Raw genomic sequence first — 11083 nt, forward strand, 5'->3', positions numbered from 1 at the left:
AGTAAAATATGACAATAGAACCAATACCAGGGAGAAGCAGACTACATCAGCTAATATATCAGTTCTATTAGCCGTCGCATTTATCAAATACACCTGTACTCTTAAAACAATAAAACTGCGTCCCCGTATCGTGTAATTTGTAGACACACGGGGGAAATGAAGCCAGCAATGTTTATTGAATTCATTCAGCTCTGTAATACTTTTCAGTTAATTAGTTGAGTCATGACAGGTATCTAGACTTGAGTAAAACGGGCTGTTGGAACAGCACTCAGATTTTCATTTCCCTCGCAACGTAAAAGAGGAAATTGAGACTCGTTATCGTAGAAGATTTGACGCTGAATACTTTGGTGGACTGAAGAAAGAAAATTCACAAAGAGTGAATGTAAAATTCAGAAGATGAATTGCATAATAAATTGATAAAGGACGGACATTGAGGAAATAGAGGAGTAAAGGGACAAGGTTATGAATAAATGAGTAATTCAAGAATATGAACATGTTTATATATATTCATATTTATAAATGCATGTTATTAAGGCAATGATAGAATCAGTTCCCTTTGACATTTCAGTTAATTATGAGACGCCTACGATGCTTTGAAAGTCTACGTTGCTGATGTTTCGTAATTATACACCCGTATTCTCGGCTCATAACACGGATGGTACGTAATGACTGTAATTAGGTAATATATACTGCATATACAAACATATATCTATGGCTATATATATATTGTATGATATATATATATATATATATATACAGTATATATATATATATATATATATATATATATATATATATATATATATATATATATATATATATATATGTAAATTAGCTTCGTAAGTTATCCCTCTAGTTCCCAGGAAGTCTTAGGGACGACGTTGCTAGCCACATGCCCTCTTCCTACCTAGGCTACTACCCTCCACAGTTGACCAGCTACCAGGTCAGTCATTTATTGGATAATCCCACAGAGGGCACAAAGTACTCTAAGTATATATATATATATATATATATATATATATATATATATATATATACAAATATTTGTAATATAATATATATAAATCTATACAACTATAAATGTACGAATGTATATATAATATATACCTATATGCACATGTATGTGTATGTGCGTGTGAACAGCTTAAGCAATTACGTTCTTTCCCTTCTAGAGTAATGACGCGTGTAATTACCAGCCATACTGCGCGTGATGACTCTTCATCAAAGTCGAATTACGCTCACATCTAGAGACATTACCCTCGTTTGCTCATCTTCCCACCGTTTGCCCTTCAAATCTGGGAAATGATTCTCGGAAGTGGCCTCGAAAGTAAGTTTTGCCAAGGCCGGGTGACTCTCTCTCTCTCTCTCTCTCTCTCTCTCTCTCTCTCTCTCTCTCTCTCTCTCTCTCGTTTGTTATTTCTTTCGTTATCTTTCCCCTGAGGGATTTTAGTCTATGTTATCTTTATTCCTAAGGGGGGGGGGGCGGACAGTGCCTTCACTGCACCTCATGCGGTGCACTGTAGGCATTACATTCTTTGAAGCGTGCTTTCGGCCCCTAGCTGCAACCTCTTTCATTCCTTTTACTGTACCTCCGTTCATATTCTCTTTCTTCCATCCTGCTTTCCACCCTGTCCTAACAATTGATTTATAGTGCAACTGCTTTGAGGTTTTCCTCCTGTTTCACCTTTCAGATCTTCTTACTGTCGATTTCCGTTTCAGCGCTGAGTGACCTCATAGGTCCCAGCGCTTGGCCTTTGGCCTAAATTCTATATTCGATACTAGTCTGTTCTGTGGCTATCTTTATTTATTTACTTTTTCCCGTATGAATACTTTAACTCTTTCTCCTATTAAATAATATTAATAGGGATTATGGCCTTCGCTGTTCAGTGGTTAGAGCGCTCTCCTCACTAGCGAGAAGAGTTAGTTCGAATCCTGGCTGGGTCTGATCCTAGAGCGGTTCTGTAAAACCTATTATTGGTCTTCTGCTGATCTAGACAGTGGCTTGTACTTCGTGGTTAGTTGACGAGGGTGGGTTGTAACCAAGGCTAGAAGGGGCATGGGACTAGCTACCCCATACAAAAACAATTGGTGGGACCCCGGATGGTTATCTCTCTCTCTCTCTCTCTCTCTCTCTCTCTCTCTCTCTCTCTCTCTCTCTCTCTCTCCACGGGCCAGCTGAGTGTTTTGGGAGCAGAAGGGGCTATGGAGAAGAGAGAGAAAGAGATAAGAATAACAGAAGTGGGTGATCAGTGAGGAACTTGAAATCATTCTCACTCCACCAGGTTAATTCTCTCTCTCTCTCTCTCTCTCTCTCTCTCTCTCTCTCTCTCTCTCTCTCTCTCTCTCTCTCTCTCTCTTTTAATAATCCCCTCAACCACTTTTGGCCCGCAGGCAATACCCGGCACGACCGCCTGAGAGCCCCTAATGGGCAGGCAGATGACGACATCGAGGTTCCTCGAGGCTGGAATATTGAAGCCATCGGGGGAGAATTAGCGCGCGCGGCATTCGCTAGGAAAGCCGGTGATTAGCGCGCCCCGGGTGCCCCCATCACGCCAGATTGCGCTAGGAACGGCCGCCAAATCAAGTGATTGGCGCTGCTGGTTATTGTTCTTCTCGTTGCGTTTTCGTCGGGAATGGCGTTTTGTTCGCCTGTATCTCTCTCTCTCTCTCTCTCTCTCTCTCTCTCTCTCTCTCTCTCTCTCTCTCTCTCTCGTTGTTATTCTGTTTTCTGCTTATCCTTCCTCGGTCATAAGGCACACGCATCATTACGGAACAGGTGATTGGGCATCTACTTGTCTATTCCACAGAACAGAAATACCATAAAGTTAATGAGAGAAAAGAAAATAGTGAGAAACATCGTAATGAACAGATAAAAAGGTAAAGAAAGGAAAACGGATAAAAAAAAAAGCATAAACATCCAGAAGGAGCAATGAAAGGCAGAAAAATTAAGATGTTTTTAAAAACAGTTTTACAAACTCTCTTAATCCCAAAACAATATATACATTATATATATAGTATATATAATATATATATATATATATATATTATACATATATATATATATATATATATATATATATATATATATATATATATATATATATATATATATATATATATATATATTATATATAAAAATATGTATACATACATATATATATATATATATATATATATATATATATATATATATATATATATATATATATATATATATATATATATATGTGTGTGTGTGTGTGTGTATGTATATACGTACACAAAATCCCAATAGATCCCACAACCAGATCTCAGCTAATTAGTGAAATGTATCAGGATTCCCGAACAAGCCCTCACGGCCCTCCGAGAGAATTACAAGAGTTAAATGGAATATTCAGTTTCTCATTTGACTAATCAAGTGTGACGCGTAATCTGATCTATACAAAAGATGCTCGTTTGAAGAACGTTACCATTCAAATATTCATGAATTGCAGGTGTTTATAATCTGTTGAGTGGGTGCTTCCAGTGACGATTATGATGAAAGTGTCCTTAAAATGTTTATTCAATATTTTTTTAATAGTCTAGTCTGCTATTAATAAAATCAGTTATGAGTTAAGAGTTGCCAAGTGAATTGTACAGTCGTGTGGTGTGCATGTTTGTGCGTGTGGTGTGTGTGTGTGTGTGTGTGTTCCACTAGCGGACCCAGGGAGGGCACCTGGGCACGTGCCCCCTACCCCATGAAAAATAATGACAAAAGCATAATATTGAAGATTTAGATAATAATAGCATAAATGAGAAATATAAAAATGGGAAAAAAATTAAAAATCTATTATAGAAATAATACATATATATGTATATATACATATATAATGAAAATTGGTGGCAACCCCCCCTGAAATTTTTCTGTGTCCGCTAGTGGTGTGTGTGTGTGTGTAAGTGATAAATAGCTTAAGACAGCAGAGCACGCGTATGCATATGTGTCAATCTTCTGATAAATCATCCTGACAAATTTTTAAAAATTGATAATTCTCAGTGATTCAATGCACACTTTACATAAAGAGTCGAATAAGGTCGTCCTATCTTGAAGATTAACAGAAAACTAAAACGAAAAAGTTAATGAAATTCAGCAAACAAACAACGAAATTCCCTCAGCAGAATCCATCATCGTTAAAAATGAATAAACAAAAGACTTCGAAATCACGAGCAGAAAGAAGAAGAAGAAGAAAATTGCAAAGCTGCCAAACAAACAAACACTCGAACGTCTCCAAGACGAAAATATTTTTGCCCAGATTTTTCGAAACCAGACTGCCGCTCGGACGCTAGCGCATTCCATTGGCGTAGCTCGGTTACCAGAAGAATCTGGCTGTTTCGTGATTTCCCCCTCTCCTATTTTTAATTATTTTCTTTTATTCTGTCTTCTTCGGCAGGTCCAACGTATCCACCAGCGTGGTTACGTAACTCATCCACCCACTCAGGACGGAGGGCTCCGCGCAGCTCCGGTCTCGATGTGACTCACTGTCACCCATGCCAGGCTCATCGCAAGGTCAGATGCTTGTGTTGTTATTACTTAGGTTATAGTAATTTTCCCCTCTAGTTACCAGTCTCATTGTGACCCATGCTTCTTTTACGATGCTCTCGCGCCTTTGGCTGTCAGGTAACATTGCGAAATCAAAGCCGCTCGTACCAGAGCCTCTAAGTCTGTTGTGAATATTAACACATTTTTTACGATACATATTGTGACCCCCTCCCTTTCACAGCAGAAATATCAACATTCTAAAAGAAATTATTATGCATTCTATAATGTTTCCGCATTATAATAATCAATGGTGAATAATTCAGTTTGTGCCACTAGTTTTAAAAGCGGAGGTCAATGGCATGGGCAACCCCAAAGCTTGGCAGTAGCGGGAAACAAACAGACAATCTCCACCCCCACCTTTTGTTAGTGAAGAATTGTTGCCGCAAAAAAAGACGAATGTGAGGGAAGTCATTTGATAAGGCTAATTCCTTCTCCCCATTTGTTGGAGAAAATGTTGGAGCAAAACATGGTGGCGAAGGTGCTGGTGGCTCACATCTCTCTCTCTCTCTCTCTCTCTCTCTCTCTCTCTCTCTCTCTCTCTCTCTCTCTCTCTCTCTCTCTCTGCCATAGCACAGTTGACAGCAGTGATATGTAACTTGTACATTATGTTCTTAAAAGTCTCTCTCTCTCTCTCTCTCTCTCTCTCTCTCTCTCTCTCTCTCTCTCTCTCTCTCTCTTTGTCTATCTGTCTCACAGTATAGTTGACTACTAATTCCATTGCATTGATATGAAATTACATTCTTAAAATAGTATCTCTCTCTCTCTCTCTCTCTCTCTCTCTCTCTCTCTCTCTTTGTCTATCTGTCTCACAGTATAGTTGACTACTAATTCCATTGCATTGATATGAAATTACATTCTTAAAATAGTATCTCTCTCTCTCTCTCTCTCTCTCTCTCTCTCTCTCTCTCTCTGTGAAATTATGCAGGAACTGTCGTGAAACCTTCCTTGCTCGCCCCTTACCTGGCTTTAAAAACTTGACCGGAATGGCCTTACCTCTTGTCTCTCATGCATAGACAATGAATCTCTCTCTCTCTCTCTCTCTCTCTCTCTCTCTCTCTCTCTCTCTCTCTCTCTTTCCGAGACCGTGTTATTTGTGCCATTCTCTTCATTCTTATTCTTCTTGTTCTTCGCCTTCTTGCTTCCTCCAATTCTTATCAGTATTAGAGAATGACATCAATAACAAATTAGCTGTTTGTACACATAAAGGCCTTCTGCGTATGCTGTTCTGTTTGTTATTGTTTTCCTTTCTGATTTGTTGTTGTTTTTCTTTCTAATTTATTGTTTCTTCCAATTTGTTGTTGTTTTCTCTTTTATGTTTTTCGTTTGTTTTGCTGTCTGATTTTTTTCGCTTTTTCTTTCTACTTTGTTGTTTTTCTTCCTAATTTGTAGTTTTTTCTTTCTAATTTGTTATTGATTTCTTTCTAATTTGTTGTTTTTTCTAAGTTTTTCGTTGTTTTTTCCTTCTAATTTGTTTTTGTTTCCACTTTAATTTGTTGTTTCTCTTTAATTGGTTTTTGTTTTCTTTGTTATTTGTTTTTGTTTGACTTGTTAACGTCTTGCTGTTTTTTTTCTTTTTAATTTATTGTTGTTTCTCTTTCGAATGCTTTGTTGCTTTTCTCTCTAAATTGTTGTTGCCTTTTATTCTAATTTGTTGTTCTCCTTCTTTCTAATCTATTTTTGTTTCCACCCTCACTTCTAAATTGTTGATGTTCCTTTCTAATTTGTTGGTTTTCTTTCTAAGTCGTTGCTGTGATTTTTTAAATTTTTTTCTTCGTAATTTTTTGTTGTTCTCCTTTCCAATTTCTCAGTTTTTACTCATCATCGTTACGTAACCCAATTCTAATTTGTTGTTGTTCTTTCTAATCTATTGTTGTTTCCAACCCCCTTCTAATATGCTGTTGTGTTCCTTTCTAATTTGTTAGTTTTCTTTTTAAGTCGTTGCTGTCATTCTTTGTTATTTTTGTTTTTCTTTGTAATTTGTTGTTGTTCTCCTTTCTAATTTCTCGGTTATTACTCACCATCGTTACGTAACCTAATTCTAATTTATTGTTGTTTTTCTTTCTAATCTATTGTTGTTCCCACCACCTTCCAATATGTTGTTCCTTTTTAACTTGTTGATTTTCTTTCTAAGTCGTTGCTGTCATTTTTTTTTCCTTCGTAATTTGTTGTTGTTCGCCTTTCCAATTTCTCAGTTATTACTCACCATCGTTACGTAATCTAATAAGACAACGTCTGGGAGGAGGCCCATTTAAAAGGGCTTTGGTCTGACCCCCACGTTATTAAAAATGGGGAATATGTTAATATCTATTCACAGGCCGTATAATGGAACATCACTCAACGTGTGACCCTGGGGAGAGAGAGAGAGAGAGAGAGAGAGAGAGAGAGAGAGAGAGAGAGAGGTTAGGGGTTGGGGGGGAAGGTTATGAAATGATTAAAGCCTGAAGATGTATACATCGTAATTAATGAGAGAGAGAGAGAGATGATTAAACTTACCTATTATATATTGGCCTCAGGCGTACTTTTAGAGGGATAACATATGAATGGTTATATCGTGGTGGGAATGAGGGTTACCTCATCGAGGCCTTCTCTCTCTCTCTCTCTCTCTCTCTCTCTCTCTCTCTCTCTCTCTCTCTCTCTCTCTCTCTCTCTCTCTGCATATATATATATATATATATATATATATATATATATATATATATATATATATATATATATATATATATATATATATGTATATGTATATATATATATATATATATACATATACGTACATATATATATATACTATATATGTATATACTGTATATACATATATATATGTCTATATATAATATATACATCATATGTATTTATAGAAATATAAGCATTATATATATATATATATATATGTGTGTGTGTGTGTGTGTGTGTGTGTGTGTGTGTGTGTGTGGGTGTGTATGTGTATGTGTATGTGCGTGTCTGTCATATACGCGCAATCCCGTGACTAGCATTACATTTTCCCGAGAGCTGATTTATCCCGAAAGTCCTCCTCATCAGCGAAGGCAGGCCCAAACCCTCAGTGTCTCGCTTCTGTGGAATCCATCACTCAGCCTCGGGCCTTATAAATAATGCAGCCTTGTTTTTTTCGTCCGCGCGAAGGTCCTGGCGAATAGATCACGCCCTGTCCTGTAGATCAAACCCGCGTTGCTCCTTTATCAATTCATCGCCTGTCGTTTATCGGTCGCCTCTTCCGAGTAAGCGGGTGATAATCAATTTATCGGGAGCTTCGCGTTAAGCCCAACACACCGCGTTCAATTAGGGTCGCCGTTTTCTTTGAAGCCGACTCCCGTTTTCGTTCAGTCTCCTCGCCTTGTTTATGGCCGGGGGGGAGTTGAGGGGATGCTAGTGTTCTGTAGCCCTTATATAAGGGCCGTGTTTAGATGTTTAGCATATACAGTATATATATATATATATATATATATATATATATATATATATATATATATATATATATATTTATATATTTATATATTATGTATAGACTATATTTTGTATGTATGCATATACTGTACAATATATATATATATATATATATATATATATATATATATATATATATATATATATATATATATGTGTGTGTGTGTGTGTGTGTAATTTTCTTCGGAAGGCGCTGCTAGCCTAGTGTCCTTCTCCACCCTAATTACGACCTACTACAATTAACTAACTATCAGTTATACGATGGGCTAATTTTACGCAAATAAGAAATTCATTTCTCGCTATAATGTGGTTCGGATTTCACAATAAGCTGTAGGTCCCGTTGCTAGGTAACCAATTGGTTCTTAGCCACGTAAAATAAATCTAATCCTTCGGGCCAGCCCTAGGAGAGCTGTTAATCAGCTCAGTGGTCTGGTTAAACTAAGGTATACTTAACTTACGCAAATAAATATATAAGTATACACTTGTACACACAAACTATCGGTGCCCAGATGGCTGAATATAAATACAATATTTTAAGCCCTCTGCTGATTTATTTTCAAGTGGTTGCGTAATGTTGCGTCAATGTGAATATTATTATTATTATTATTATTATTATTATTATTATTATTATTATTATATTGTAGATTCGTTCAAGATGTACTTGAAGAACAATGTAGAAAGTACTCTGATTCTATTCCAGAACAAAATTCAAAGAATCACTTGTGCTTTTTATTAACTTACATTTTCATATATACATACATGTCAACCTATAAGGAATGTTTGTAAATTACACACTTTCTGCAGCACGTAAACACAGGATTTACTTAAGAATGTATTTACTTAAAAAATTACGACTTCACGCATGAACACACGAACAAACACAACGGTAAACACTGAACTAACGAACAATGAGCAAAATTGCGATGTACGGCCATGCGAAAAATCTCTCTCTCTCTCTCTCTCTCTCTCTCTCTCTCTCTCTCTCTCTCTCTCTCTATATATATATATATATATATATATATATATATATATATATATATATATATATATATATATATATATACATACATACTTACTTTAGATTTAACGAATAGAAAATCGACATTCTGAATACCATCCTAAGGTGTACAATTTCTCTCTCTCTCTCTCTCTCTCTCTCTCTCTCTCTCTCTCTCTCTCTCTCTCTCTCAATCTTCACTTTAATAATTAACGAACAGAAAGTCGAAAGTCTGAACACACTCTCTCTCTCTCTCTCTCTCTCTCTCTCTCTCTCTCTCTCTCTCTCTCTCTCTCTCTCTCTCTCTCTCTCAACGTAATATTTAACGAATAGAGAGTCGAAAGTCTGACCACCACTTAGGTTTATGATGATAGAATCGCGGTCATACACTGTTCCGAGTAAACAAGTTATTTATTTATCTCCCGCCAGCCAAAGCCGTAATAAATCATTTTCAATTTCAAAGATTGCTCTTATGAGCAATTCCTTGCGTGTACGTGTGGCGGATATCATATTTGAAATATTTCTTTCACATAATAATTCATTGTTTTGACCTATGGTACTCAACTGATTTGGCTAGACCTGGTGAAAGGAATAGCGAGGGGTTAATCTCGCCTGGAGACTAGGCCTATACGAAGACGTAGGCATAAACGAAGTCAAAGTTTGGGAGATTATGCTTTTATTTATTCCTTATAATCTCTCTCTCTCTCTCTCTCTCTCTCTCTCTCTCTCTCTCTCTCTCTCTCTCCAATTGCATAAGAAATCAAAGCAAATGGTATTTGCCTCAATGTTATATAAATAGTGTATACCTCATCTTTAGACTTTCCTTTCCTTTCCACCATAACACCTCTCACCTATAGTTTCCTGTTCCCCTCGCTTTTAGACTGCTGTTCCTCTCCCCACACCTCGCCTCTCTTCACACTATTTTCCAAGGAAGGTTAAATGGTTTGTGGAAACTGTTTTCCTCCGGTGGTGGTAATTACTAAGCTCCCTTTAAAGGATTCCACTAGCTGTATGGGTGCTTATTCCTAGGATAAGGGTAGGCTGTTGAGAGAGAGAGAGAGGCGGTACCAGGATTAGGATGTCTCAAAGGCTTATTACTCCATCCGAGGAAACATCATGTGCTCACTTATCTCTAGGATCAGGTTTGACTATTCAGAGAGAGAGAGAGAGAGAGAGAGAGAGAGAGAGAGAGAGAGAGCATTACTTAGTCTGGTATCTTTGCACCTATAATTCAGTCAACAATGGTGCAAAATGGTGTCACTCACGAATATGGCATGTGGGTTTCAAAGGGCTGCTTCAAGCAAGGGCACTTCTGACACTTTTTAGAGGCAATTTGCCGCCATACTTGGCACCAAGTAACATATATGTTCCATATAAAGTAGAAGAAAAAAATTATCTTCAAAAGATATCGACTTCTCGACGGAAAATTTAGTAACAAGATGCCACTAAAGGGTAAAATGTGGTGGCCTTACAGTGCCTTTATTGCTGTTCTGGTCACTGGTCCAGGTCGGGTCCAGGCCTCCCAGACTCTTTGAAGAAGAAGATCGTCAACATTATCGTTACTGGGTTTGTTTACTTTTTGAAGGAAGTTGAGTTAGGGATCACATGATATTGTTATTAGTTTTATGTGAAAGAAAACTATTGTGAAGGCTTTGTCTGTCCGTCCGCACTTTATTCTGTTTACACTTTTTCTGTCCGCCCTCAGATCTTAAAAACTACTGAGGCAAGAGGGCTGCAAATTGGTATGTTGATCATCCACCGTCCAATCATCAAACATACCAAATTGCAACCCTCTAGCCTTAGCAGTTTATATTTTAGGATAGGCCACCACCGGGTGGCGGTTAAAGCTTCATGGGCCGCAGCTCATGCAGCATTATACCGAGACCACCGAAAGATAGATCTGTTTTCGGTGGCCTTAATTATACTCTGTAGCGGCTGTACAGAAAACTCGATTGCGCCGAAGAAACCTCGGCGCATTTTATACTTGTTGTTATTGATCTTACCGTTACTGTTTTAATATTTACAAAAAATATATAATAATTTTCATCACAGTAGGTATTAAGCAGAAAAAA

At 37.3% G+C, this 11083-nt stretch overlaps 1 protein-coding gene across 2 annotated transcripts in view; it reads left to right on the forward strand.

The window, feature by feature from the left end:
* Nucleotides 1-11083, forward strand: part of LOC136834806 (protein zer-1 homolog) — an 86787-nt gene that overhangs the window by 4744 nt on the left and 70960 nt on the right. For both annotated transcript variants that reach the window (XM_067097533.1, XM_067097531.1), the window contains exon 2: nucleotides 4407-4522. The gene's annotated coding sequence lies outside the window, so the exon portion shown is untranslated. The remainder of the gene's footprint in view (nucleotides 1-4406; nucleotides 4523-11083) is intronic.

Source organism: Macrobrachium rosenbergii, chromosome 54 (genome assembly GCF_040412425.1).
Source record: "Macrobrachium rosenbergii isolate ZJJX-2024 chromosome 54, ASM4041242v1, whole genome shotgun sequence".
NCBI lineage: Eukaryota > Metazoa > Arthropoda > Malacostraca > Decapoda > Palaemonidae > Macrobrachium > Macrobrachium rosenbergii.